We start from the raw sequence: 25,783 nt of genomic DNA on the forward strand, positions 1-25,783 counted from the left end.
CAAAACAAGGCATCTCGTCGTAGCCTCAGCCTCCTTACTCCACCCAGTCTTCCCTGCTCAATAGCTAGACGCAGCATCAAACATCTCTGCACAAGGACAATGAAAAAAAAAAACAAAATTGAACAGAACTAGATTTTGAAAGAGAAAATAGTTAGTTATGAACAAGTATTAATCCAAGTATGACCTTTCCTAAAAACAGCTCCTGATCTTCAGACCAATACATAACAAAGTGACATTCTAATAGGAGACCCTCCCTCCCTGACGCCAATCTTGAGCTTATTAAAGAAGAAATCATTTTCTGCTTGCAACTGGCACGTTTCTCCTCCACATCACGGAAATCAGAAATTAAATGAGGTCTAGGCAAAAAAAAAAAAATCATCCATCAGCTCCTCTCCTTTCAAAATAGTCACCCTGTACCACCGTTTGAATGCAATATTCTCACGCTCTGTTTAACGAGCGATTTGATGCAGAGAAAACGTAGCAAATTGCTACAATGAAAGTGATCGGTGCCGACGGGGGGCAAAAGAAAGGCAAAGAGAGTGCTCTGCGCTCATTCACAATAAGCTCTATGTAAGGGGTTGATTTAATTCCACCACAACCCATTGAGAGAAAGAAAATAAGACCACTGACCTGCCAGACCCCAACCCAAGGCAGATCTCCCTGGCAAGGTTTTGTACAAGAAAGACCCTGTGGGGAATGAACGCCGGCCGGCGTCCGTTGGCACCAACAGTAAGAGGCACCATCGAAAGACAGGGGGATCTTCCAGCCAAGACCCTGCAACTGAGCTCGGAGACGAACCTTTGCTCCCAATGTGGGGCGATCTCACCAACGGCCAGCCGCCATTTTGAGACGGAGGAAAAGAAGAAGAGGGGGGGGGAGGGGTAACCCAGGGCGGAGGAAAAGAGGAGGCGGCGCAGCAACAACAGCCACATCGTCAATTCCGAAGCGAACTCTCCCCTCAACCAACCTTTTTTTTTTTTTGTTATATAGAAATGATAGTGCAGTAGGCCTCTAAGCCTCTCGTCTCCTGCCTCCCCTCCCCCCCCCCCGCACTTACCGATAGGAAGCGCGATCTTCCGCGACCGCTCCCACTGACTCAAGTCCGCCTACGGCGGCGAGGGGAGATTTCGTCACCGACAACAACAACAAAAAAAAAGAAAACCGCGCGTCTGCGTTAGTAGAAACAAATGAAAAGGGAAGAGAAATCCCCAAGTCCCTTTTTCACCTTCGCCTTTCTTGACGCCGGTCTCTGGGTTTTCTCACTGGCAGCTCACCGACGCGGTGACGTCATGTCAACCGCTGAGGCACGAAAGCAGTGCTCCGAGGCCCCGCTGCGCAGGCTCGAGGAAGGGGCGGGGCGCCAGTGGGCTCCCTTCGACGGAGGGTGGCTGACGTGAGAGCGAGACTGCGGGAACGGTGTGCGCATGCGCCACGTTTGCACTACAGTAGACAGATGTCTTGACAGGAAGCGGATCGAGTGTTTCGTGTAGTGTTAATGGAAACTGGAGTTGGGGAGGAGACAGAGAGACAGCGAGTAGAAAATTGGTAACTCGTGCCAATGATTTTTTTCTTGGAAATCTCTTTTACCGATATGGACTAGATAACCATTACGTTCTCAAGGTTGCCAGGTTGAAAATTTTTTTGCCGCCCAAAGGAGCCCAAAATCCAGCCCAAAACCCGCCCAAACTCAAACCCCACCCCTGACGCCGTCATCAGCCCCGCCTCCACGTCACTAACCCCGCCCAAAAACGTCACTAACCCAGCCCACCGCGGCCGAAAAAGCCGCCCAAAAAACCGCCCTGAAGCCAAAAAGCAGCCCAAAAAACCGCAACACGCCATGGGCAAAAATTTCCCGCGGCGGGTCGCGGAAAACCGCCCACCTGGCAACACTGTTCTGAACCTGTGCAGGGGCGTAGCCAGACAACAGATTTTGGGTGGGCCTAGGCAAGAAGTGGGTGGGCACCAAGTGTTCTCTCCCCCCTCCCCTCAACCACCACCCAAAAAATATCTCAGCTGCTGAGAAAACACTTCTTCAATACAGAAGAAACCTGTCTTCGCAAACAACAACAGTAATCAAAAACAGCGAAGATGACGCAGAAAAAAATAATAAAACAAAAGAGAAAAAAACGACAAAAAAAAGAAAAAAAAAAAAATAATAATAATAATAAAAATAAAAAAAATGAGTATATACAGACGAAAAAGGAAAAACTTGAAAAAATGAAATGATAAGTAAAATATAAAAATCAAAAAAAAGGGGGACAACACAAGCAGAATAAAAATTGAATAGATTTATTGAGGTGATATGACTCGACACAGCTGTGTTTCGGCCCAACTGGCCTGCGTCAGGAGTCTGTTACACCATATATGTGCTCTCTGGCAATAATAGTCCTTGTAGAGTATTCAAATAAACACGCCTTTATTCAGTAACACTCTACCTTTAAAAAGGCTGTGTGCACAGTTTAACAAAGTTCGTTGTGGAGGACTCTGATGTTGGAAATATATATATATCTCTCATCAAAAGAAGTTCCAAAGATACTTGCGTTCGCTGTGTCGAGTCATATCACCTCAATAAATCTATTCAATTTTTATTCTGCTTGTGTCGTCCCCCTTTTTTTTTGATTTTTATATTTTACTTATCATTTCATTTTTTCAAGTTTTTCCTTTTTCGTCTGTATATACTAATTTTTTTTATTTTTATTATTATTATTATTATTTTTTTCTTTTTTTGTCGTTTTTTCTCTTTTGTTTTATTATTTTTTTCTGCGTCATCTTCGCTGTTTTGATTACTGAGAAAACACTTCTTTCCATCTTGGCAGTCTGCAGCATGACCCAGCAGGAGAAAATATCTCTCTCCCACCCCAAATCCCCATCTCTTCCCCCTCCCACAAGGTATACAACCATCGGACCCCCACCCTGAACCCCCCCATCCTCTTCTATACATATCCCTCAACTATACACATCCAAAACCTCCCCGTGCTCCCCAAAATCTCCACCCACATTTCACAATCATATCGCATCAACCCCCCCCCCAACTCATATGCTCAACAAAAGTTCAAAGTAAGTTGCTAGTGTTCGTTCCAGAAGACCTTTATAAAAGCAGAAGGCTGCAAATCATGCCCCCTAGAAAGTAGCTTGTCTCATTGATACAGATGTAGGAATTCAAGATTCCCCAACCACTGACAAATTCTGAGACATTGACTGTTCATCCTCAGATGACTCGTTATCTGATAAATGCTCCCCGCTGTCAGCGAGCGACCAGGCAGGGTTCTGAGCATGCGTAGGTGCCGTTATTGTGGAAAGTAGTGTGTTTGTTACCATCAGGGGGAAGTCTTCAGCTGGCGGAGCTTGGGATCCCCACCAGCTACCACTAAACGTGTGCTACTGTTGGGTGGGCCTGAGCCCTAAGTGGGTGGGCCCCGGCCCACCCAAGCCCACCTGTGGCTACGCCACTGCATAGTTAAATGTTTTATATTTTGCTGACATGGCTGTTGCATAAGTAACTTTTATTGCTACTCTGCAATTAGAAAAACAGAGCAGATGAGGACCATTTAGTCTGTGTAGTATTGTTCATGCTAGTGTCCTAGATCCTAGTTGACTTCTGGCTCTCCCTTCACTTTTTTTATATTAATGATTTTATGTTATTTTATTTTTATTAGGATTTATTTATCACCTTTTTGAAGGAATTCACTCAAGGCAGTGTATAATGAGAATAAATCAAACCTTAGACAATTACAGCAGTAAAAATATTCAAATAATAGTACAAACTGGCAAAGAGGCATATTTTCAAAGCACTTTGGGAGGCTAAGTGCTTTGAAAATGAGCCTCATAGTATAATACTTTAACAATAACTGGAGAACGCAAGCTCTAAATAGATTACTACAACCTGTTCAATGAAGCTTGAAGTAGAAATGTAGTAAGTTTTGAAGTGTCCCTTAAACAGGAGGAAAAAACTCCAACCAATACAAACTTTATCTAACAAATGGAACCTCAAACCTCCAACAAGGGACCATGCCTAAATGCTTATAACACCTTGTATATACAGGAGTAGATTACTATCATAGGTTCCTACTAAGAAAGGAGAAGAGAAAAAAAGCCCAAACGAAAAAACTCATCTACAATGAGAAAACCGTATGGGTTAAAAAACTGTCCTCCCTTCTTGTAAAAATTTAAAGACACTGTAAAAGGAACACCAAAACCACACCTACCTACGCTAACCCCAACCCAGAACCAGACTACCTATTAGGAGACCCCTCGGGAGAAGAGAGCCCCACGGAAACTAACTCAAGCACTAAAGCAGTAGGAGAAAACCCAAACCTGCCCGCTGTTTAGTAAACTTAGAAGCCCCCATGGCCAAGCATCCAAAGTGAAAAAAGTTCTTATACTTAGCTTAGTCCCAACTTGGAAACTTCAAAAAGAACCTGCATAGATGCTTTGTGAGGAATGCTGGCCACTAGCGATCTGTATTGGTTGGAGTTTTTTCCTCCTGTTTAAGGGACACTTCAAAACTTACTACATTTCTACTTCAAGCTTCATTGAACAGGTTATAGTATAATACTTACAATATCAACACGCTACATAATAGAACATTTTAATTGAAAGTGTAGGGTATACCTAAATCTCTACTACCCAAGCTGTAAAGGACTAAAATATAAATCAAACTATGCATCCAGCTTCTCCTACATAAGCACACAACTATGGAATGCAATACCAAACGTCATGAAAACAATGCACGACCTATCAAACTTATGGAAGTTATTAAAAACCTACTTGTTCAAAAAGGCATACCATAACGATCCAACTTAAACACCTGAACCCTGCAACACAACAAAACCTATACCAGAACTGGACAAAACTTAACTCTTCCTTCCTATTTTCCTAATTTATTCTGTCACTCATGAATTCTAACGCAATACCACTCTGTATTTCTCACACCGGAATTGGCGATTGCCATCACGGTATTATGTAAGACACATTGAGCCTGCAAATAGGTGGGAAAATGTGGGATACAAATGCAACAAATAAATAAAAATAAGCAAAGATGGAACATATAGGGCCCCTTTTACTAAGCAGTGGTAAGCCCAGCGTGGACTTACCACTCGCTAAACACGTATATGCTGGAAGAGAGGCGGGCGAGAGGAGACATGATAGAGACGTTTAAATATCTCAAAGGCATTTATGTACAGGAGGTGAGCCTTTTTCAACTGGAGAGCTCCGGAACAAGGCAGCATGCGATGAAGTTAAGAGGGAATAGGCTTAGGAGTAATCTAAGACAGTATTTTACGGAAAGGGTGGTGGAGGCGTGAAATGGCCTCTCGGTGGAGGTTGTGGACTCAAGGACTGTGTCAGAATTTTAAAAGGCGTGGGATAAGCATGGGGGATCGCTTAGGAAAAGGAAGAGTTAAGGGTTACAGAGGATGGGCCATATGGCCTTTATCTGCCGTAATGTTTCTATGTTTCTAAACAGGAAGTACCACCAGGCTACTGCAGCAGCCCCGGTGGTACTTCCCACCCCTAGCGCGCTGTCATATCCGGCGCTACAAAAATATATTTTTGCAGTACTGGAATGTACCTGGCGGTAATCGTGCAGTGCCGTGTGCTGCCCGGTTACCACCGGGTTGGCGGAGCCCTTACTGCCACCTCAATGGGTGGCGGTAAGGGCTCCCCCCCCCCCCCCCCATTTCCTAAACAAGAGAGAGACTTCCATTTTACCCACTGCGGTAAAAGGGGCCTCGGCACATGTGAAAAACATGCACCAATGCCAGCTCAGGCCCCCCCTTTGCTGCAGCGTGGTAAGAGGAGTTAGAAAGTAAGGTGACTAATTTAAAGAAAGTTGCACATGAGGTCAGAGAGATGGTTAACATATATATATGTAAGAAAATAAGGTGATTAATTTAAAGAAAGGTACACATGAGGTCAGAGAGATGGTTAAATTTTATCTCAGCTAGGGTAGGAGTGGATAAATATATCCTGCTGCAGTATGTGCAGCCCCTGTCACTCATTGTGTGTGTGAGTGAGACTTAAGTTAGTTATGTTTTCCATTAAAGGCCTGGTTGAAGAACCAATCTTTCACCTGCTGCCTGAAGTAGAGATAGTCTTGTGTTAAGCGGAGCCTTTCAGGGAGTGCATTTCAGAGTGTGGGGGCTACTCCAGAGAAGGCTCGCTTGTGGGTATCACATTGGATTTTGCTCGCACGTTTTCTAGTGGCAGCTCAGGATGGATTATACTGAGATATAGAACATATTTCTCTGTCCCTAAAGGGCTAAACATTTATAAAGTTTGGGTTTACAAAACTGTGCTACCCTTTTTGTAAGTGGTGTTGATTATAGCTCTCGTTTCTTAAAAAGAGACATGTACAACTGAAAGGAAACTCTAGATTGAAAGGGCATAAGATAAAAGTGAAAGGGGTTGACCTCAGGAGTAATCCAAGGAAATACTTCTTTACAGAAAGGGCGGTGGATGTGTGGAATGGCCTTCCAATGGAAGTGTTTTGGACAAAGACTATCTGAATTCAAGTAAGCATGGCACAAGCACATAATGATCTATTAGGGAGGGGAAGAGATAATAAATTGCCATATGGCCTCTCTAATCTGCCCATCCATACCCTTTATCTGCCATCACTTTCTATATTTCTATCCAATAAACTTTATTATGTAGTTGTAGCTTACGATTTTACAGTAGTAGCTTAAAGTAGGTTCAAGGCTTGTCATCTAAGAATCTTATTTACTAAGCACGCACAATAGGATAAAAACCTTAGTAAATGATTCTTATGGAGTCCACATGGGAGAGATTTAAGTCCATGTAAAATACAACTGTTATCAGCCTAGTTTCCACTCAAGTAAGTGAAAAAATCATTGGTACCAATGTACCAGTCATTTAAATGATGCATTGTGCTTACCACTGAGAGATATCTGATATCAAGAAGACTCATCCCCCCATGGTGAATGGGAGTCTGCAGCACCGCCAAGAGCAAACGAGGCCTCTTACCCCTCCAGAGATAATGTTGCAGAGCCCGACTCAGCTTACAGCCATCGCATCACAGCCCTTCAAAAACAGTGGAACTAATTGAAACACATATTATCATTTAGATGCTAATATATTAAATAGGCGTAAACAGAGGGGGGCACTCATTTGTACCTTCTAAGATGGAAGGGATTTTACAATCATAGAGTGTTAAGATCTGCTGGTAGGTAAATACCTAAACATTTCAGTTTTTCGTCCTCCCACATCAAGGGAAAGGGGCCCGCCCAACAATCCTTTAAATCTCTGCTCACTGGCAATGCTTTTAATTTTTGCAGATTCAGCGCAAGTCCAGAAATTTCACCATAGCGGTCAATCAGAGTTAACAGGACCCATAAGGATTCCAGGGGATCTGTCATAATGACCAAAAGATCATCCGTGAAGGCCAGACCTTTAATAATGACATTCTGGATTCGTACTCGCCTGATGTGTGTCGCTATTTAACAGACGAAGCAAAGGTTCCAGGGAAAGTATGAATAGTAGAGGAGACAACGGATAGCCCTACCTCATTCCCCTAGCGATCTGGAAGAGAGATGATCACACCCCATTCACTAGGAGTTTTGCCTGGGGATCTTGTTAGAGTGCCTGAATTGCCCTAAGGAACCAACCCCAGAAGTCAAAGCTTGACAGCACTGTAAAAAGATATGACCAATGCACTTTGTCAAAAACCTTTTCAGCGTCAAGGCTGACTACTGTCATGACTGTGGTCGTGACTCCACGCTCAGTCTCACCTTGCCTTACGGTGGTCAGCTTCAGAGCTGGCTCCAGTCTTTTTTTTTCCTTTGCATTGTTGCCTCTGCTGCCACTTCCTGTGTGTTTCAAGCCTCTTTCCTGTAGTGCTTCCAGTTCCTGTGTGTTCCAAGCCTCACTCTGGTGTTCAGTGTGTTTCAAGCCCCTTTCCTGTAGTTGTGACATCATCACTGAAGGCCCTCATAAGGAATGTGAGGACATTTATTCAGGGCCTTTGCAAAGCCAAAGGTCTACAGGTTTGTTGGTGTGCCTGTGTAGTACTTCTGCCCTGTTTCCTAGTTGGTGTGCTTGTATAGCACTTCTGTCTTGTTTCCTAGTTAGTGTGCCTGTGTGGCACTCCTGCCTTGGTTCTTTCTGTCTGTCTGTGTGCTAGGGTTAGCACTTCTGCCTTAGTTCTTCTGTTGGTCTGTGTGCAAAGGTTACCACTTCTACCTTAGTTCTTCAGCTTATCTGTGTGCAAGTGTTAGCACTCCTGTCTTGGTTTTTGCCTGTTTGTTCTGTTGTGTGGCCATGTGGCCCAGCCTTGAGCTCTGCCTAGTCTTTTGTCGCCTAGAGCTCTGCCTAGTTTCTTCTTCCTTCTGCTGTTGTGTTTGGGTTCCTGTTCAGCCTTGCAGCCCGCGTGAGAGAGCTCTGTGTGCATCGGTTCCAGGTCGGCCTTGCGACCCATTTGAGTGTTTTCTCCTTGTGACTCTGGGCAAGTCACTTAACCCTCCATTGCCCCTGGTACAAAATAAGTACCTGAATATATGTAAACCGATTTGAATGTAGTTGCAAAAAACCTTAGAAAGGCGGTATATCAAGTCCTATTTCCGTTCCCTCTTCTGGCTTTACTTTGTTCTCTCCCTGTGTTCCCTGCCTAGTCCAGTCCTGGTTTGTGTCTTAGTACAGCCTGTGTACTCCATGCGCTTCTGGTCTGTTTCTGCCTGTGTGCTCATTGCACTTCTAGTCTGCTCTGTTCCTGCTTGTTTAGTCCAGTCCTGGTTGGAGGGTTTTGCCTGCTGCTGCCACTCGTCGACAGCAGCCCAAGAGCTCACGTTGTTCCTCAGTCCGTGACAGTTTGCTTAGAGCCTGGGATCGTGACAACTACTATGGCCGGGATCCCCTGTAATTTACAATGTGTCATCGCCAGTAGAGCCTTCCTCACATTGAGGACCGACTGGCGCCCCTTAACAAATCCAACTTGGGATTCTGCTTTCAGCCCTGGCAAAATATCCTCTAGTCTAGTGGCCATGATTTTGGACAACAGTTTAAGGTCAACATTTAGGAGCGAGATGGGTCTATAGAACTCCACTTAGTAACATAGTAAATGACGACAGATAAAGACCTGAACGGTCCAGCCAGTCTGCCCAACAAGATAAACTCATTTTACATGGTATGTGATACTTTATATGTTTACCTGAGTTTGATTTGTCCCTGCCTTTCTCAGGGCACAGACCGTAAAAGTCTGCCCAGCACTGTTCCTGTACTAAATGTTTTGAAGCCTACCTCGAAGACCCTTAAAAATTACACTCCAGTCCATCCATATCTATTCAGCCACGATCAGCCATTTGGTCTCTAAGTTTCGGAATGAGGGTGATTAATGTCTTTTATAGAAAACCCATCAGGACCCGGCACCGAATGAGATTTAAGGGAATTTATCGCTTTTTGTAACACTTTTGCTTGAATTGGCTTGTTAAGGGTCAATAGAGCTTCCTCTGTCAGGGATGGCAAGGAGGCTTCCCTCAAAAATTGTTGGAGAGGCTCACCCTGCATGCCCCGTATCCCACTTCCATAAAGGGAGGAAAATTAGTGAAGAGCTGGACTATACACCCATGTTCCCCTGTGATGACCCCGAGGGACTCTTGGATGGCAGGCACTTCCCGCGATCCCCCCCCCCCCCCTCCATGTTTTCACTAGCTTCGTTAACAACGCCCCTGTCTTATTCCCATACTTGTAAAAATAAAACTTCCTGTATAAAAGCGACCAAGTAGTGCACTCGTATCATTGTGTTAAGCGCTATCTGTGTGGAGTGAAAAGAGTTTCGGTTAGCTGCAGTTGGCTCTCATATTAACTCCCTTTTTATTCGGGATAGCTGACGCTCCAAACAAACAATGCTAGAAGCTATGCGAGCATTTTGCACATTAATATAGGCTATAATTTCCCCTCCATCGCTGCCTTCGCAGTTTCCCAGAACAGTGCAGGGTCGTCTGTGTTGACTCTTTGTTACTGTAAAGAGTTCCCATTTATCCCATGGGAATTTGAGAAAATCTGGATCAGTGGACAGATAAGCTTGGAAACACCAGTGTCTGCCTGACGTGCACGTGTGTGGAGGATCTAGGTCTGCGCACACTAGAGAATTGTCAGACACACCCCCAGGATCCACCATCGCTGCCGAGACCCTCTGAAATAAGTCTTTATTATTCCGGGGTGGAAGAGGTGCCATGCGTCTACCAGATCCAGATCTGCAGCCACCAGTTGGAGTATCCCATCCCCAGGCTCTTTGGGCCCCCTCTGCCCATTTGCCCCTCCAGACACCTACTGCTGTCAAGATTTTTTTTGATGATAAGGAAGCAATTGGTTCACTAATCTGGGATACAATTGAGCTTCAAAAGAAGTAGGGCCGGTCAAGATGGCGTCAGGAACGGAAGTGAGGCACCTTAGCTCCTGAGACTCGAAAAGGCTCTGGCGCGAGGACTGATCTTCCCGATTTTATTATGGGGAAGAGAAAGGGGAAAACGACGGTTCCTTCCTCCGCGGTTCCGCCGTCAACCCCCGCCACTCGCCAGATGACCTTGGAGAGCTTTCGAATGGTGCCTCTTGGAGAACAAATGCCCACTTCGATTGGCTCGGTCTCTCACGGTACCGAGCACAGCATAGAAGGAGTGACGCTAAGTCCTCCTTCCTTCACTGCACCTCCGCGACCCGGAGGCGATTCTTTGCTCGTGGGGTCACGACAACCTGAGGTTCTGGATTTACCCAGACCGGTGGTACTCGTAGAGGGAGGACCTATGAGCACTTCAACCCCGGGAAAGGAAACAACATTACAGGACTCAGTGCAGGCCGCTGTTCCTGTCCTTCGGGAGATTGCAGCCGCGTCTATCGGAGCTCTAAAGAGACCAGCAGTGGTAACTATGAATACACTTTGGGATGCCATTCAGGCAATGAACAATACTTTACTCTTGATGAATAACTCAGTTAAAAGTGATATAAGGGACCTGAAACAGGCCAATCAAACATTGTTAGCTCAAACTCAGGAGCAGCAAGTTAAAATTATGAAAATAGAAGGAGAGGTTGAAAAACTACAAAATATTTCCTCAGTCTTGATTAAAGAAAGAGAAATCCAAGATAGAAAAATGGAATATCTTGATAACAATGCGCGCAGGAACAATTTGAGACTTTTGAATTTTCCGAAATCACCATTGATAAATCCTACAGATATGCTTAAGAGATATTGTACTGAGGTATTGGGGATTCCAGTGGAAGGGTTTCCCCCCATAACGAGAACCCAATACATAATTGGTAGATCTGCTCAATTAAACGAACAACCTCAAACAGCTCCTGGCACTACATTAAATTTAACAGAATTCTTGGAGATCTCTCTCGAACTGATATCTGAAAGAACTACATTGCTGGTAACTTTTGCCCTAGAGTTTGACCGAAACAATATTCTTCGGTTATATTTTCGACATATTAACGATTCTTTCATGGGACAAAAGATTCAAGTGTTCCCAGATTTAGCAAGGGTCACACAGAAGAGGAGAAAAGAATTTCTTTTGTATAAATCTAGGGTGTTAAAATTAGGAGGCACATTGGTGCTGAGATTTCCTTGTAAATGCTGTATTTCAATTGATCTGGTGAACTATGTCTTCTTTACTCCCAAGAAGTTATTGGAGTTTATTGAATCAAGGGAAAAGGCTGTTCCTACCGTGGAGGCACGCCCTTAGTTTAAATATGCTGAATATCGGCTGTGTACATTTGTTACTCCCATCTGTTAGTAAATTGTTAATTTACCATAATTTTCCATTTGAACTATTTCTTAGTATCTTGATCAAATAATTGTGGACAAATTATATAACAATTTTTTTTCCTTATTTTGCTGAATGATATAAAGTATTATGTCATACATTTTATTATATTTCTGATATTTCAATGCATTTATGTTTGATGATATAAATGTTAAAACTTATAAATAAAGAATTTAAAAAAAAAAAGAAGTAGGGCCATAGACCAGCAAGTGATGCCAAATTCCTTGTATCCAAAGCCAAAGCAACAAATGTCTACCCCTGTGTCCTTTAGGAGCAACTCTGCCTTACAACTGAGAGACTTAAGCAATAAGACTGCTACCCTACCATGTCATCCCCCAGATGAAGCATAAAAAACCTTACCCACCCCATCGTTTCTTCCTCTTCAACATCAGCAAAATTCGCTCTTTCCTCTCTGACCAACCACCCCAACTCTCGTCCACGCTCTCATTACCTCTCGCCTTGACTACTGCGACTTACTCCTCACTGGCCTCCCATTCAGTCATCTATCCCCCCCTTCAATCTGTTCAGAACTCTGCTGCACGTCTTATATTCCGCCAGAACCGATATACTCATATCACCCCTCTCCTCAGGTCACTTCACTGGTTTCCAATCTGATACCACATTCAGTTCAAGCTTCTCCTTCTTACCTACAAATGCACTCAGTCTGCTGCCCCTCACTACCTCTCTACCCTCATCTCCCCTTACGTTCCCGCCCGAAACCTCCGTTCACAGGACAAATCCCTCCTCTCAGTACCCTTCTCCACCACCGCCAACTCCAGGCTCCGCTCATTCTGCCTCACCTCACCCTGTGCCTGGAACAACCTTCCTGAGCCCTTACGCCAAGCCCCCTCCCTGCCTATCTTCAAGTCTTTGCTTAAAGCCCACCTCTTCAATGCTGCTTTCGGCACCTAACTCTTACCTTCAGGATATCCAGACTGCCCCAATTTGACTGCGCCTATCGAACTGACTATTCACTTGTCCTTTAGATTGTAAGCTCTTTGGGCAGGGACTGTCCTTTTAAGATAAATTGTACAGCGCTGCGTAACCCTAGTAGCGCTTTAGAAATGTTAAGTAGTAGTAGTAATAAGCTTTTGATGCTCTGTATCCGTTAGTCTGGTCTGCAGGCACGCAACGTCCACTTTGTGGCATTTCAACATAGTCAAAAGTTTAGTCTGCTTTATGGGGGAGGTAATAATGGGGCTCATTTTCAAAGCGCTTAGCCTTCCAAAGTTCAATAGGTTTCTATGGAACTTTGGAAGGCTAAGTGCTTTGAAAATATGCCTGATTGCTATTTTTCCAGCTACCAGTGGCACAGTGGCAGCAAATTCCAGTGTTATGTGCAGTTCGGAGCTGATTCTGGGATGTTAATGTAATAGGGGGTAGTTTGTAGTGTAAGTGTTTGTGGGATAGTTGGACTTATAAGGTGCTCACTTTTGTGTAACTGTTGGGAGTGGCTTTATGTGGGGGATGTTTAGTAAGGTTCGCTATGGCGCTATTGGTTTTGTGGGGGGGGGGGGGGATTGGTCAGAGCAGTGAGATGGGCAGGCTGTTTTGTCTGTCCTCTGGGGTCCCCTTGAGTCTCTGGAGGGGTTTCTGTTGTTGATTGGGGGGGGAAGAGTTGACCTCTGCAGCTTAAATGGAGTGGAGGGTAGTGTAATGAGTTATTTCTTACCTTGAGGTTTGTCTCTTTTCTGGCTTGATTTTGAGTAGCATGTTGAATGTCAAGGATCTGATTCCCTGGGCAAAAAGTGGCGTCTTCTTGAGGAATTGGGACATCTCATGGCACAAGTTGTTTTACCCTAGGAGACTCACTTTATTAAAGGTTACAAGTGACTCCTGCAGGACAACCATTACCCTGTACCCCCTGTTTGCTTCAGATAGTTCTGGGAAAGTAAGAGTGTATGAGGACACAGATGGAACAACGAGGATCTATTGGTCTCTGATTAGCGATGCTGGCAAACCGCCGCTGCGTTTCTCATGAGTTGTTCAGTTTTCTCCCTGTATTGTCTTTCGGATCTGAAGAAGGGTTACCTTTGAAAGCTAATCAAAACATTTATTGTCCAATAAAAAAGGTATCAGCTTATTTTCTTTTCTGTGTTTTGATTAATTTCTATGTATTACCTAAAGTGTTGGCCAATTATGTAAAATCTGAAAGACTCAATATCAACCTGGATTCAAGTCTTTTACCTGCAGATACCAGATTGAGATTGGCACAGAACACCTTGCTTCAGCATTGCTTTAATGCTGCTAAGCTGTTATCAGTTAGTGCCTGGAAATTTGAGGGGGTCCCACTGCATCAAATATGGTGTGGAGAGCTGGGGTACTGTCCAAAAATGGGTCAAGATTTGGAGACCAATTCATTTGCATTATCTGATTTGTTTATTGCAGGGGCGTATCTGTGTGGGGCCACAGGGGCCTGGGCCCCCGCAGATTTTGCCCTGGCCCCCTGGCGTACAACGTGCTGCGACGTCAGACTCTGAACTGGATTCAACGAATCAGCAGCGTTACTTACAGCATGGCCACGGAGGAGTCGGAGGAAGACGAAATATGAAGACTGCGGGTCGGACCTCGGCTGGCAGGGGTTGGGGCCCCCCGTCAGCAAAAGTAAGCAGCGGGGGAGGGTTGATGGCGGGGGGGGTGGAGAGTAGTGGCGGCGGGGTGGGGGGGAGGGAGGCAAAAATGTGCCCCCTCTCTCTGGCTCTGGCCCCCCCTACCGCCGGATTCCAGATACGCCCCTGGTTTATTGCTTGAATTTCAGTCATTTTCTTTGAGGGGGGAGATGGATTAACAGTAGGAAGGAGGATGAGATGGATGAGATATGGGGAGGCGGGGCTGAGGTACAAAAAGGGGTTAAAAGCTTTTACTGTCAATGGCAGTATATTAAGCTTTGTTCTTAATGTCTGATTTGAAGTGTTCTGTAAGTTATGGTTTATTATATGGTCTGGGCTTTGACTCTACAGTTTTTCCATTAAAAAAAAAGTAGGAAAATATTTTATCACACACATTTAGGGCATAAAACAGAATCCAACATGAATTGTTTCCCATATAATTCTTCTTGAACTATTACCCACCATTCCACCGTGTCTCATACCATCTTTTGATCCAGAAAGGGTATAGCCACTCCTGCTTTTCTACTCATTAGCACCATTGAGTAAAACATTTATCCACCTACTGTAATTCCTCTGTATTGCTCCATGGTGCAACCTCACTTTGAGTATTGCGTTCAATTCTGGTCGCCGTATCTCAAAAATGTTATAGCTGAATTAGAAAAAGTTCAAAGAAGAGCAACCAAAATGGTAAAGGGGATGGAACTCTTCCCATATCGGGAAAGGCTAAAGAGGTTAGGGCCCTTCAGCTTGAAAAAGAGATGGCTGAGGGGGGGATATGATTGAGGTCTACAAAATCCTGAGTGATGTAGAACAGGTAAAAGTGAATCGATTTTTCACTCTTTCAAAAAATACAAAGACCTAAGGGCACTCAATGAAATTACATGGAAATACTTTTAAAACAAATAGGAGGAAATATTTTTTTCACTCACAGAATTAACTCGTTGCCGGAGGATGTGGTAACAGCGGTTAGCATATCTGTGTTTAAAACAGGTTTGGACACGTTCCTGGAGGAAAAGTCCATAGTCTGCCATTTAGACAGACATGGGGAATCCACTGCTTATGCTGGGATTAGTAGCATGAAGTGTTCTACTAACTGGGTTTCTGCCAGGTACTTGTGACATGGATTAGCCACTGCTGGAAGGAGGATACTGGGCTAGATGGACCATTGGTCTGACCCAGTATGGTTATTCTTATGTTCTTTTTTTTTTTTTATTTAAACAAGAATCTTTATTGAACAAGTAAGGCAAAATGTGAATACAACCAAAACATTGAGCCCGCAGGCTCTAGTATATACTATAAAACTGGGACCTTGTTTCTTCAATACTCGTCCAGTGAGTAATAAAGCATTCAGTATTCTTGTTATTTTACAGATTTTTCTCACCCTTCTTCCCCTTGTACAGTTTGCACCAAGACATTTCCACGTTATTGATCAAATTCCCATCCAAACCCCCCTCCCCCTTACAGTATCTAAGGTAACAACAGTAATTCAACATAGCAGATGTTTCTCTATAGCTCATTAAGTCTTCGGTATACCCAAAGGTTCCCAGATCTTAGTCCATTTCGACAACTGGTGTCTCTCTTTTGCCATCTATCGTTCTCTCTCTGCGATGTTCCGCAGTAAGGTCATCCATTGGACTACAGACGGGCTATTTTTTTGCTTCCATGAGCGAGCAATAAGTAATCTGCACGCACATAAGCAATGTTTGATTAACATTTGACCATAGTCATTCACCCCCAGAATAGTTTTATGAAACAGAAATACAGCAGGGTCATATGGTATCTCAACTCCCACCCAATATCCAATCCGGGCCTAGACAGCTTTCCAGAAGGCTTTTACTTTGTAACATGTCCACCAAATATGACCTAATGTACCACGTTGACCACATTTACGCCAACAGGTCGGGGAAGCCGATCCAAACATATGATTCAACCTTACCAGGGTTAGATACCAACAGTATAATACTTTTGTTAAATTTTCTTGAATATTTACTGCTGGAGATATGCGTACGGAGCGCCTCTCCAATCTTCCGGTACCACGCTCGATTTTAAGGATAAGTTGCATATCACTAGCAGTAGCTCCGCAAGCTCGTTTTTCAGTTCTATCAGTACTCTAGGATGAATACCATCCGGTCCAGGAGATTTGCTACTCTTCAGTTTGCCGAACTGCCCCATTACGTCCTCCAGGTTTACCGTGAAGTCAGTAAGTTTCTCCGACTCGTCCGCTTGAAATACCATTTCCAACACCGGTATCCCACCCAAATCTTCCTCGGTGAAGACCGAAGCAAAGAATTCATTCAGTCTCTCCGCTACGTCTTTGTCTTCCTTGATCGCCCCTTTTACCCCTCGGTCATCCAGCGGCCCAACCGATTCTTTTGCCGGCTTCCTGCTTTTAATATACCGAAAAATTTTTTACTATGTTTTTTGCCTCTAATGCTATCTTTTTTTCGTAATCCCTCTTGGCCTTCTTTATCTGTGCCTTGCATTTGCTTTGACACTCCTTATGCTGCTTCTTGTTATTTTCAGACGGTTCCTTCTTCCATTTTCTGAAGGCGTTTCTTTTAGCCCTAATAGCTTCCTTCACCTCACTTTTCAACCAGGCCGGCTGTCTTTTGGAGTTCCGTCTTTCTTTTCTAATTCGCGGAATATGTATGGCCTGGGCCTCCAGGATGGTATTTTTGAACAGCGTCCACGCCTGTTGTACAGTTTTTACTCTCTCAGTTGCCCCCCTAAGTTTTTTTTTTTTTTACCGTTCTTCTCATTTTATCATAGTCTCCTTTTTTAAAGTTAAACGCTAACGTATTTGACTTTCTGTGTAGTTACTTCAAGGTCGATATCAGTACAGTTACTTCAAGGTCGATATCAAAACTGATCATATTATGGTCACTGTTATCAAGCGGCCCCAGTATCATAACGTCCCTCACCAGATCATGCGCTCCACTAAGGACCAAGTCTAGAATTTTTCCTTCTCTCGTCGGCTCCTGCACCAGTTGCTCCATAAAGCTGTCCTTGATTTCATCAAGGAATTGTATCTCTGTAGCGTGTCCCGATGTTACATTTACCCAGTCTATATTTGGATAATTGAAGTCACCCATTATTATCACATTGCCCATTTTGTTCGCGTCTCTGATTTCTTTTATCATTTCTGCATCTACCTGCTCATCCTGGCGAGGCGGATGGTAGTACACTCCTATCACCGTTTTTTTCCCTTTTATACATGGAATTTCAACCCACAATGATTCAAAGGTGTGATTTGTGTCCTGCTGAATTTGTAATCTATCTGAGTCAAGGCTCTCGTTAATATACAATGCTACCCCTCCACCAGTCCGGTCCACCCTATCACTACGATATACTTTGTACCCCGGTATGACAGTGTCCCACTGGTTATCCTCCTTCCACCAGGTCTCAGTAATGCCTATTATATCCAATTTTTCATTTAGTGCAATATATTCCAACTCTCCCATCTTATTTCTTAGACTCCTAGCATTTGCATATAGACATTTCAGAGTATGTTTGTTGTTCTTATTTGCATGATGCTTAGTACCTGACACTATTGATTTGACATCTTTTGTCTGATCTTTAGTTGTATTTAAGGGCACCTAAGTACATAAGTAGTGCCACACTGGGAAAGACCAAAGGTCCATCTAGCCCAGCATCCTGTCACCGACAGTGGCCAATCCAGGTCAAGGGCACCTGGCACGCTCCCCAAACGTAAAAACATTCCAGACAAGTTTTACCTAAAAATGAGGAATTTTTCCAGTCCATTTAATAGCGGTCTATGGACTTGTCCTTTAGGAATCTATCTAACCCCTTTTTAAACTCCGTCAAGCTAACCGCCCGTACCACGTTCTCCGGCAATGAATTCCAGAGTCTAATTACACGTTGGGTGAAGAAAAATTTTCTCCGATTCGTTTTAAATTTACCACACTGTAGCTTCAACTCATGCCCTCTAGTCCTAGTATTTTTGGATAGCGTGAACAGTCGCTTCACATCCACCCAATCCATTCCACTCATTATTTTATACACTTCTATCATATCTCCCCTCAGCCGTCTCTTCTCCAAGCTGAAAAGCCCTAGCCTTCTCAGCCTCTCTTCATAGGAAAGTCGTCCCATCCCCACTATCATTTTCGTCGCCCTTCGCTGTACCTTTTCCAATTCTACTATATCTTTTTTGAGATACGGAGACCAGTACTGAACACAATACTCCAGGTGCGGTCGCACCATGGAGCGATACAACGGCATTATAACATCCGCACACCTGGACTCCATACCCTTCTTAATAACACCCAACATTCTATTCGCTTTCCTAGCCGCAGCAGCACACTGAGCAGAAGGTTTCAGCGTATCATCGACGACGACACCCAGATCCCTTTCTTGATCCGTAACTCCTAACGCGGAACCTTGCAAGACGTAGCTATAATTCGGGTTCCTCTTACCCACATGCATCACTTTGCACTTGTCAACATTGAACTTCATCTGCCACTTGCACGCCCATTCTCCCAGTCTCGCAAGGTCCTCCTGTAATCGTTCACATTCCTCCTGCGACTTGACGACCCTGAATAATTTTGTGTCATCGGCGAATTTAATTACCTCACTAGTTATTCCCATCTCTAGGTCATTTATAAATACATTAAAAAGCAACGGACCCAGCACAGACCCCTGCGGGACCCCACTAACTACCCTCCTCCACTGAGAATACTGGCCACGCAATCCTACTCTCTGCTTCCTATCTTTCAACCAGTTCTTAATCCATAATAATACCCTACCTCCGATTCCATGACTCTGCAATTTCTTCAGGAGTCTTTCGTGCGGCACTTTGTCAAACGCCTTCTGAAAATCCAGATATACAATATCAACCGGCTCCCCATTGTCCACATGTTTGCTTACCCCCTCAAAAAAATGCATTAGATTGGTGAGGCATGGTCTGTTGTGTAACCTCACTATCCAGAAACCCTATCTTCCCTGTTTGTGAGGTATCTTTGCAAGATACCTTTTCTCGAACCATGCGCTTTTGAGCGACTGTCGGCCTTCCCCCCATTTCTAGTTTAAATGCCGACACCAGCAGCCTGGTCCCACCCTGGTTAAGGTGGAGCCCATCCTTTCGGAATAGGCTCCCCCTTCCCCAGAATGTTGCCCAGTTCCTAACAAATGTTGCCCAGTTCCTAACAAATCTAAAACCCCTTACTTTTTGTATTGACCTTGGATCCGTTGCTGCGGGAGATACAGCATAATCCAGACATTAAGGGGGTGGCAATCGGAGAATACGCATTTAAATCGGCTGCTTTTGCAGATGATTTACTCCTAGTCACGGAGCCGCAGCAATCCCTACCATCACTCATGGAAAGCTTGACGGAGTACGGAGACTTCTCTGGTTTTGGCTTGAACCTCATGAAGTCAGAAGCTCAGGCAAGCTCGGACCAATTAAAGCGGTTTTGGGGGGAGGGATTCCCTTTGCGCTGGGCCGATGAATCATTCAAATATTTGGGGATCAGGCTACCTATTGATACTACACGGCTATATAAGCTCAATATTACCACTTTACTGAGGGAGACAAAAGAGAAATTGACACACTGGACGGCATTGCCTTTAACCCTTTTAGGCCGGATACATCTTTACAAAATGATGATCTTCCCCAAGTGGTTGTATTTGCTTCAGACCCTGCCTCTGTGGTTGCTCAGGAAAGATCTACTGGCGCTGCAGAGGTTAGTGGGGAAATTTTGCTGGGGGGGGAAGGAAACCAAAGCTAAGGTGGCCTTATTTGGTGGGGGAACAGAAAATAGGAGGATTGGGGCTCCCAGATATCCGGAGATATAATCAAGCATGCTTGCTTCGTCACTTGAGGGAGTGGATGCTGGGTTCGCGCATCTATACAGATCTAGGTCTAGAAAGGGCCTTTTTTCGGCCCTGGCAGCCAGTGGCGCTGCTTCATGTTTCAAGGGGAGATATACCTGAGCGTTACCGAGGTAGTCTTCTGCTTCACCCACTTTGGCGCTTATGGAGAGCGGTGCTCCCAATGTGGGGGCAAAACCCGGGCAGTAGTGTGTGGCTTCCATTACAAGGGAATGTACAATTCAGGCCGGGTGACGAGAATGGGACTTTTCGTGTTCTGGCTGTAAAGGGAGTAAACAGTCTAGAAAGTTTGGTGCAAGAGGATGGGACTTTAATGGCCTATGCAGAATTTGAACAACAATGTGGGCAAGGCCTTTCCACATGGTTGGCTTACAGACAACTAGCGCATTATGTAAAATCGTTCCTGGCGAGCAGTTTGCGGTTACGGTTCGGTAGGCAACTGAGAGAGTTACTGGAAGGAGACGCCGCAGGGCAAATTTCAGTCTCATGGTTCCATGGGGCCTTAAATAGGCTAGATCATGAAAGGGATCTGTGGAAGGTAGCAGAAAAGTGGAGTACAGAGTCCAGCAGATGTATTTCAGCGAAGTTGCTGATTACAGCGCTCCGAGCTGGGCCTCAGTTGGTATACAGTGCGGAGTTGCAGGAGTGCAACTATCGGACAGTGTACAGGGCATACTTCTCTCAGAGACAAGCCTTTCATGCGGGGGCAACAGGGATATTGAATTGTAGGAAAAGTGGGAGGACAGAGGCTACGCTTTACCATGGATTTTGGTCCTGTAGGTGGATTCGTTCGTTCTGGATGCGGATTGCTCAATATCTAAGCGAGGTGGTGGGTGAAAGGGTAGTTTTAACCTTTGAGAGGGCTGTGTCCAGTACCTTGGGCCAGTGGTCTGTTGGATCTAAGGGTGCCAAACAGTTTTTGAGTAAGGTATGCATATTAGGTAGGAAATGTATCTTACTTTATTGGACGCAGGATCACCCACCTTCCTTCTGGCATTGGAGGAACAAACTGCATGAGCTGGTGACATGGGAAGCCAGAGGAGCAGGTGGGTCTCTGGGAGGACAGCGGAGGTTCTTAGCAGTTTGGGGATCCTACATAGACACAATTTCTCCTTGGGCACGCAGCCAAATTCTGAACAAATGGCCTAGAAGTAGATAGTCCACCAATTCCACAGGCAGTGCTCGGGGCAAGGGGGGGGGAGTGGGGAGGGGAGGAATGATGTTATTACACTGTTAATATAAGAAATAGGGAATTTTAGGTTCTGATGTGCCATGGTTGTTGCAGTTTATGATCCTTAAGGTCTCCGTAATTGGGACTCCGGAAAGGATCCCAGACAGTTCTCATAGATATAGGTATAGAAGTTGTTCAAGTACGTTATAACGTTCAAGGAGATGTAGGGATGGATATAGGAGAATGAAAAGCTGTTTATGTGTTAGTCCTACTTCTATATTCCTGGTATAGCCAGTGGAGGAGTGGCCTAGTGGTTAGGGTGGTGGACTTTGGTCCTGGGGAACTCAGGAACCGAGTTCAATTCCCACTTCAGGGTTATCAGCAGGACAGGTTTGGGATGCCCTAACCTGTCCTGGTGATCTCCCACGTGTAATACTTCAGAAACATACATGCAACCCCTGTAGAGTGGATGGCCTAACAAAATAGTTCTATCACCTGGATTGCACAATTGCTTTCGAAATGTGGTGGCAACAATTGTATTTTTATTATTACTGTTGCAGTTAACATACATTGAAGCACAGAAAAAGCAAATTATCTAACCACACAACATCACAAAAAGTCAGTTACAGAGCGCAGAGTTGGAGTCACCTTCACACCCCTCTACAGTCTGACATCAGGTTTCAGGCTAAAAATACGAACACAGATTGAGGGCCAGTAAGAAACAAGTAGTTTAGAACTAGTTGGGGGGGATCCTATTAAGGGTCTGTTTTGTGGGAGGTAGGAAGGAGGTAAGGCAATGGAAGCAGTCGACCTCTGATGACCTCTGGCATTCTAGCAAATTGAAACCTGCTTTAACCCAGCTGTGTTTTAGTTGTGATGGGAGGAAGGAGTCTGGAGCTAAGGGCATCCTAAGGCCTTCATTTGCAACAGCTGCTGACCCCCCCCCCCCCAATTCCTTCTTCTTCATTCCTAGGGCACTGCAGAAGCTGAGGAGTACAGACCATGGTTTCCTTCAGAGCTGTAGCTTTAAGTAGCTCGGCAAGAGTCACTTAAGCAACAAAGTCATATCATCAGCAGGAAAAATCAAGTATAAGCGATTCTTCACAATGATGATCTCTTATCAGGCTGCGAAAATCTGGTGCACTCTAATGACATCAGACTGGATTCTCTCATTATCTAACCTTTTGCAAAAAAATATAAAACTTTTTATTTGACAATTGTAACTTTTCCCCATGACTAACTGGCTTCTTAAAACGGTCTGTGTTCACATTGTTGCGCTACCATCGCTGTAAGTTTGCTTGAATAGATACGCTAGAGATTCTACAAGTGGCTGTTAGTAGGATCACTGAAGGGAGTAGTCTGTTCCTATTTGCTGCTTTTACTCTCTAGAGCATTACGACTATTGGACCCCTGAGGCAGGCGCTGTTCTGCCGAAACAAGGCCTGTGTCATAAGTACATAAGCATTGCCACACTAGGACAGACCAAAGGTCCATCAAGCTCAGCGCCCTGTTCCCAACAGTGGCCAATCCAGGTCACAAATACCCGGCAAGATCCCAAAAAAGTTCAATACATTTTATGCTGCTTATCCCAGAAATAAGCAGTGGATTTTCCCCAAGTCAATTTAATAATGGTCTATGGACTTTTCCTTTAGGAAGCCGTCCAGACTTTTTTAACACCCCGCTAAGCTAACCGCCTTTACCACATTCTCTGGCAATGAATTCCAGAGTTTAATTACACGTTGAGTGAAGAAATATTTTCTCCGACTCATATTAAATTTACTACTTTGTAGCTTCATCGCATGCCCCCTAGTCCTAGTGTCGGGTCTTTATGAATAAATTGTCTCCAGTCTTGAAGGCCCTTGTGTACTTTTTTCTTTCAATGAATTACAGAATGTAAGAAATGTATTATATGGTGGTAATTAATGAATTGATATATGATGCATGGGCATGTGCATGCTTTATTGTTTCAGAGGGGATGATTTCTGTTTAAATTTTCTCCCTTTATTTTTCTTTTATTTTCTATTTTAGCATATACACACAAAACAAATACTTCAGCATGATCTTTTTTTTTTAGTTTTGAAAAGAGATACACTTGTGTCACTGCATTTTATATTTTGATTCTGAACAGATGCATAACCCATATTGTAATTGGGTCTGACCACAGGGACTGTTTCTTCTTAGTGAGTCAATTTTTGGAGCAAGTCCACTGGTCACAGGAATGTTTATGTTCAGAAACCTGAGTCTCAGGGCCAGATTAATTTTATTTACTCGCACAAGCCTGGTTGTTTTATGTAGTAGAAAAGTCCTCATCTCCATGTCAGTAATCAGTAGCAGAAAGAACTGAGCTTTCTTGGAGTAAGAATCTGAGCCAATATATTTAAGTAGTCAAAATTAGGATATTTTATGGTTATTTTACTTAAACTATATTAGGCCCAAGCTCTCAAGTCCATACTGATAGAAAAAAACTGTTCTGCCCCCATATTCATGGAGAGGCATAATCGAACGGCGCCGGCCAAATAGGGGGCTGGCTCCGCAAAGGGGCGGAGCCAACTGTATTTTCAAAAAAGATGGTCGGCCATCTTTTCTTTTGCTAATACGGTTGGGGCCGGCTAAATCTCAACATTTAGAGATGGCTGGCTTTGGTTTTTGGCCGTACTGGAAACCGGGCCCGGCCATCTCGAACCCGGTGAAATGCAAGGTATTTGGTCATGGGAGGAGCCAGCATTTGTAGTGCACTGGTCCCCCTCACATGTCAGGACACCAACCGGGCACCCTAGGGGGCACTGCAGTGGACTTCACAAATTGGTCCCAGGTGCATAGCTCCCTTACCTTGTGTGCTGAGCCCCCCAAATCCACCCCCAAATCCACTCCCCACAACTCTAGACCTTTAGCCTCCCCAAACAGTTGGGCCACCGACCTCCTATGTATCTAGCTGCTGCAGGTCCTGGAACCTCTGTGTTTTCTGTTTGGAAACATGGGGTTCTCAGTGAGTTTGAGCTGCTTACTGCCCAAACTCCTGTAGTAGTCACCCAGTTTTGCAATAATTTGAGGAGTGTTAAACTCATTATGAGCTATGCAGGACAGAGCTGAAAAGTACAGCCATTCTAGCAATGGTGGCTAGAGCAGGACCAGGGTTCAGTGGCATAAATTCCATCCAAGACATACTCCAATGTCAATACAGAAAGAACAATTTTTTTTAATTTATATTTTCCAACGTCAGTACAGAGAGAAAGAATTCAGAAAATGTATAAGTCATCATCAAGTAACACTGTAACATCCTACAGGATTAATGCAATTAAACAACGCATTTAGTGCTCCCATATTGACTTTTTCATTTCTATGGAACATTTAGATTTCCCTTCCCTTTCATCCACTTGCAACCCAAACATCCATATCTAAATGAGACGACAACTAGCATACAACCACTCACTCATCATACTCCTGTCCCCATCCTATCCCCCCCCCCCCCCCCACTCAACCACATCAGTCTTGTGGTATCCAGAAATCATTGCCAAAGAAGGGCATATTGTCTGTTATTCACGTTGGAAGAGCGGCTGTAGAGCATACTCTCATAGCGAGCCACTTCTAGTATTCTTGTTACCCAACATGTAAATGGTACAGGCTTCTCAGTTGGCCAGAACTGTAAAATTGTTTTTTAACCACCATAGTTGTCATGTTTATGAATCTTCTCTTGGGTGGGGATAGGCCCTGGGAGACCAGGAGGGACTGCTCCCCCGGGAGTAGTGTAGCATAGGATCAACTCTACTGTAGATTGGAGCAGCTAATTGAGGACAAGAAAGACTCTGTTCCAGATAGTCAATTTTGGGCACTCTAGAAAGGCATGGAGGAGAGTTCCGGGCCCTACATGACATTTATGGCACAAGGCTGAATCCCACATCTTTAGTTTAACCCCTTTTGCCCTGGATATGTAAGCTCTATGTAAAATTTAATATTGGGTCTCTTGCAGATCTGCTGACTTAACCATTTCATGGAGTGTCGTGAACAGCGTGCAAAACTGAGAGTTGAGAGTACTGGGCTTAGATTATTTTGCCATTACATATTCATCTTAAACAAATTACTTAACCTGCCTTCTTATGTTTAACATCTCCTTCTGCTTCTCAAAGCCTATCCCTCACTCTATCTTGACAAATTGTGTTAATACATAAATAATTGTTCAACAGTTTTCACTCTTGAGGTGGCTGCATAAGGCACTTAAAATGTAGTTCAGGATGCCATTTATTTATTTTACTTTGTTAAACACAATTAGCTTCTTTTCTGGATAGGCATCTTTCTGTACAATTACAAATGTTTCATTTTATAAGCTGGGATTAGAACAGTGCTCCCAATCACTCACTTGGAGTATGTCTCATTTTCTGGAACAGCAC

The 25,783-nt window shown here is 44.2% G+C and overlaps 1 protein-coding gene across 6 annotated transcripts in view; it reads right to left on the reverse strand.

Moving 5' to 3' along the window:
- The window catches only part of PAFAH1B1 (platelet activating factor acetylhydrolase 1b regulatory subunit 1), a 137,094-nt gene extending 135,743 nt beyond the window's left edge, over nt 1-1,351 (reverse strand). For 2 of the 6 annotated variants that reach the window (XM_030185587.1, XM_030185586.1), the window contains exon 1: nt 1,226-1,351. The gene's annotated coding sequence lies outside the window, so the exon portion shown is untranslated. The other 4 variants (XM_030185582.1, XM_030185581.1, XM_030185584.1 and 1 more) reach the window with 2 other exon arrangements.
- Between the last annotated feature and the right edge of the window lie 24,432 nt (nt 1,352-25,783).

The sequence above is a fragment of the Microcaecilia unicolor genome, chromosome 13 (assembly GCF_901765095.1).
Source record: "Microcaecilia unicolor chromosome 13, aMicUni1.1, whole genome shotgun sequence".
NCBI classification, from domain to species: domain Eukaryota; kingdom Metazoa; phylum Chordata; class Amphibia; order Gymnophiona; family Siphonopidae; genus Microcaecilia; species Microcaecilia unicolor.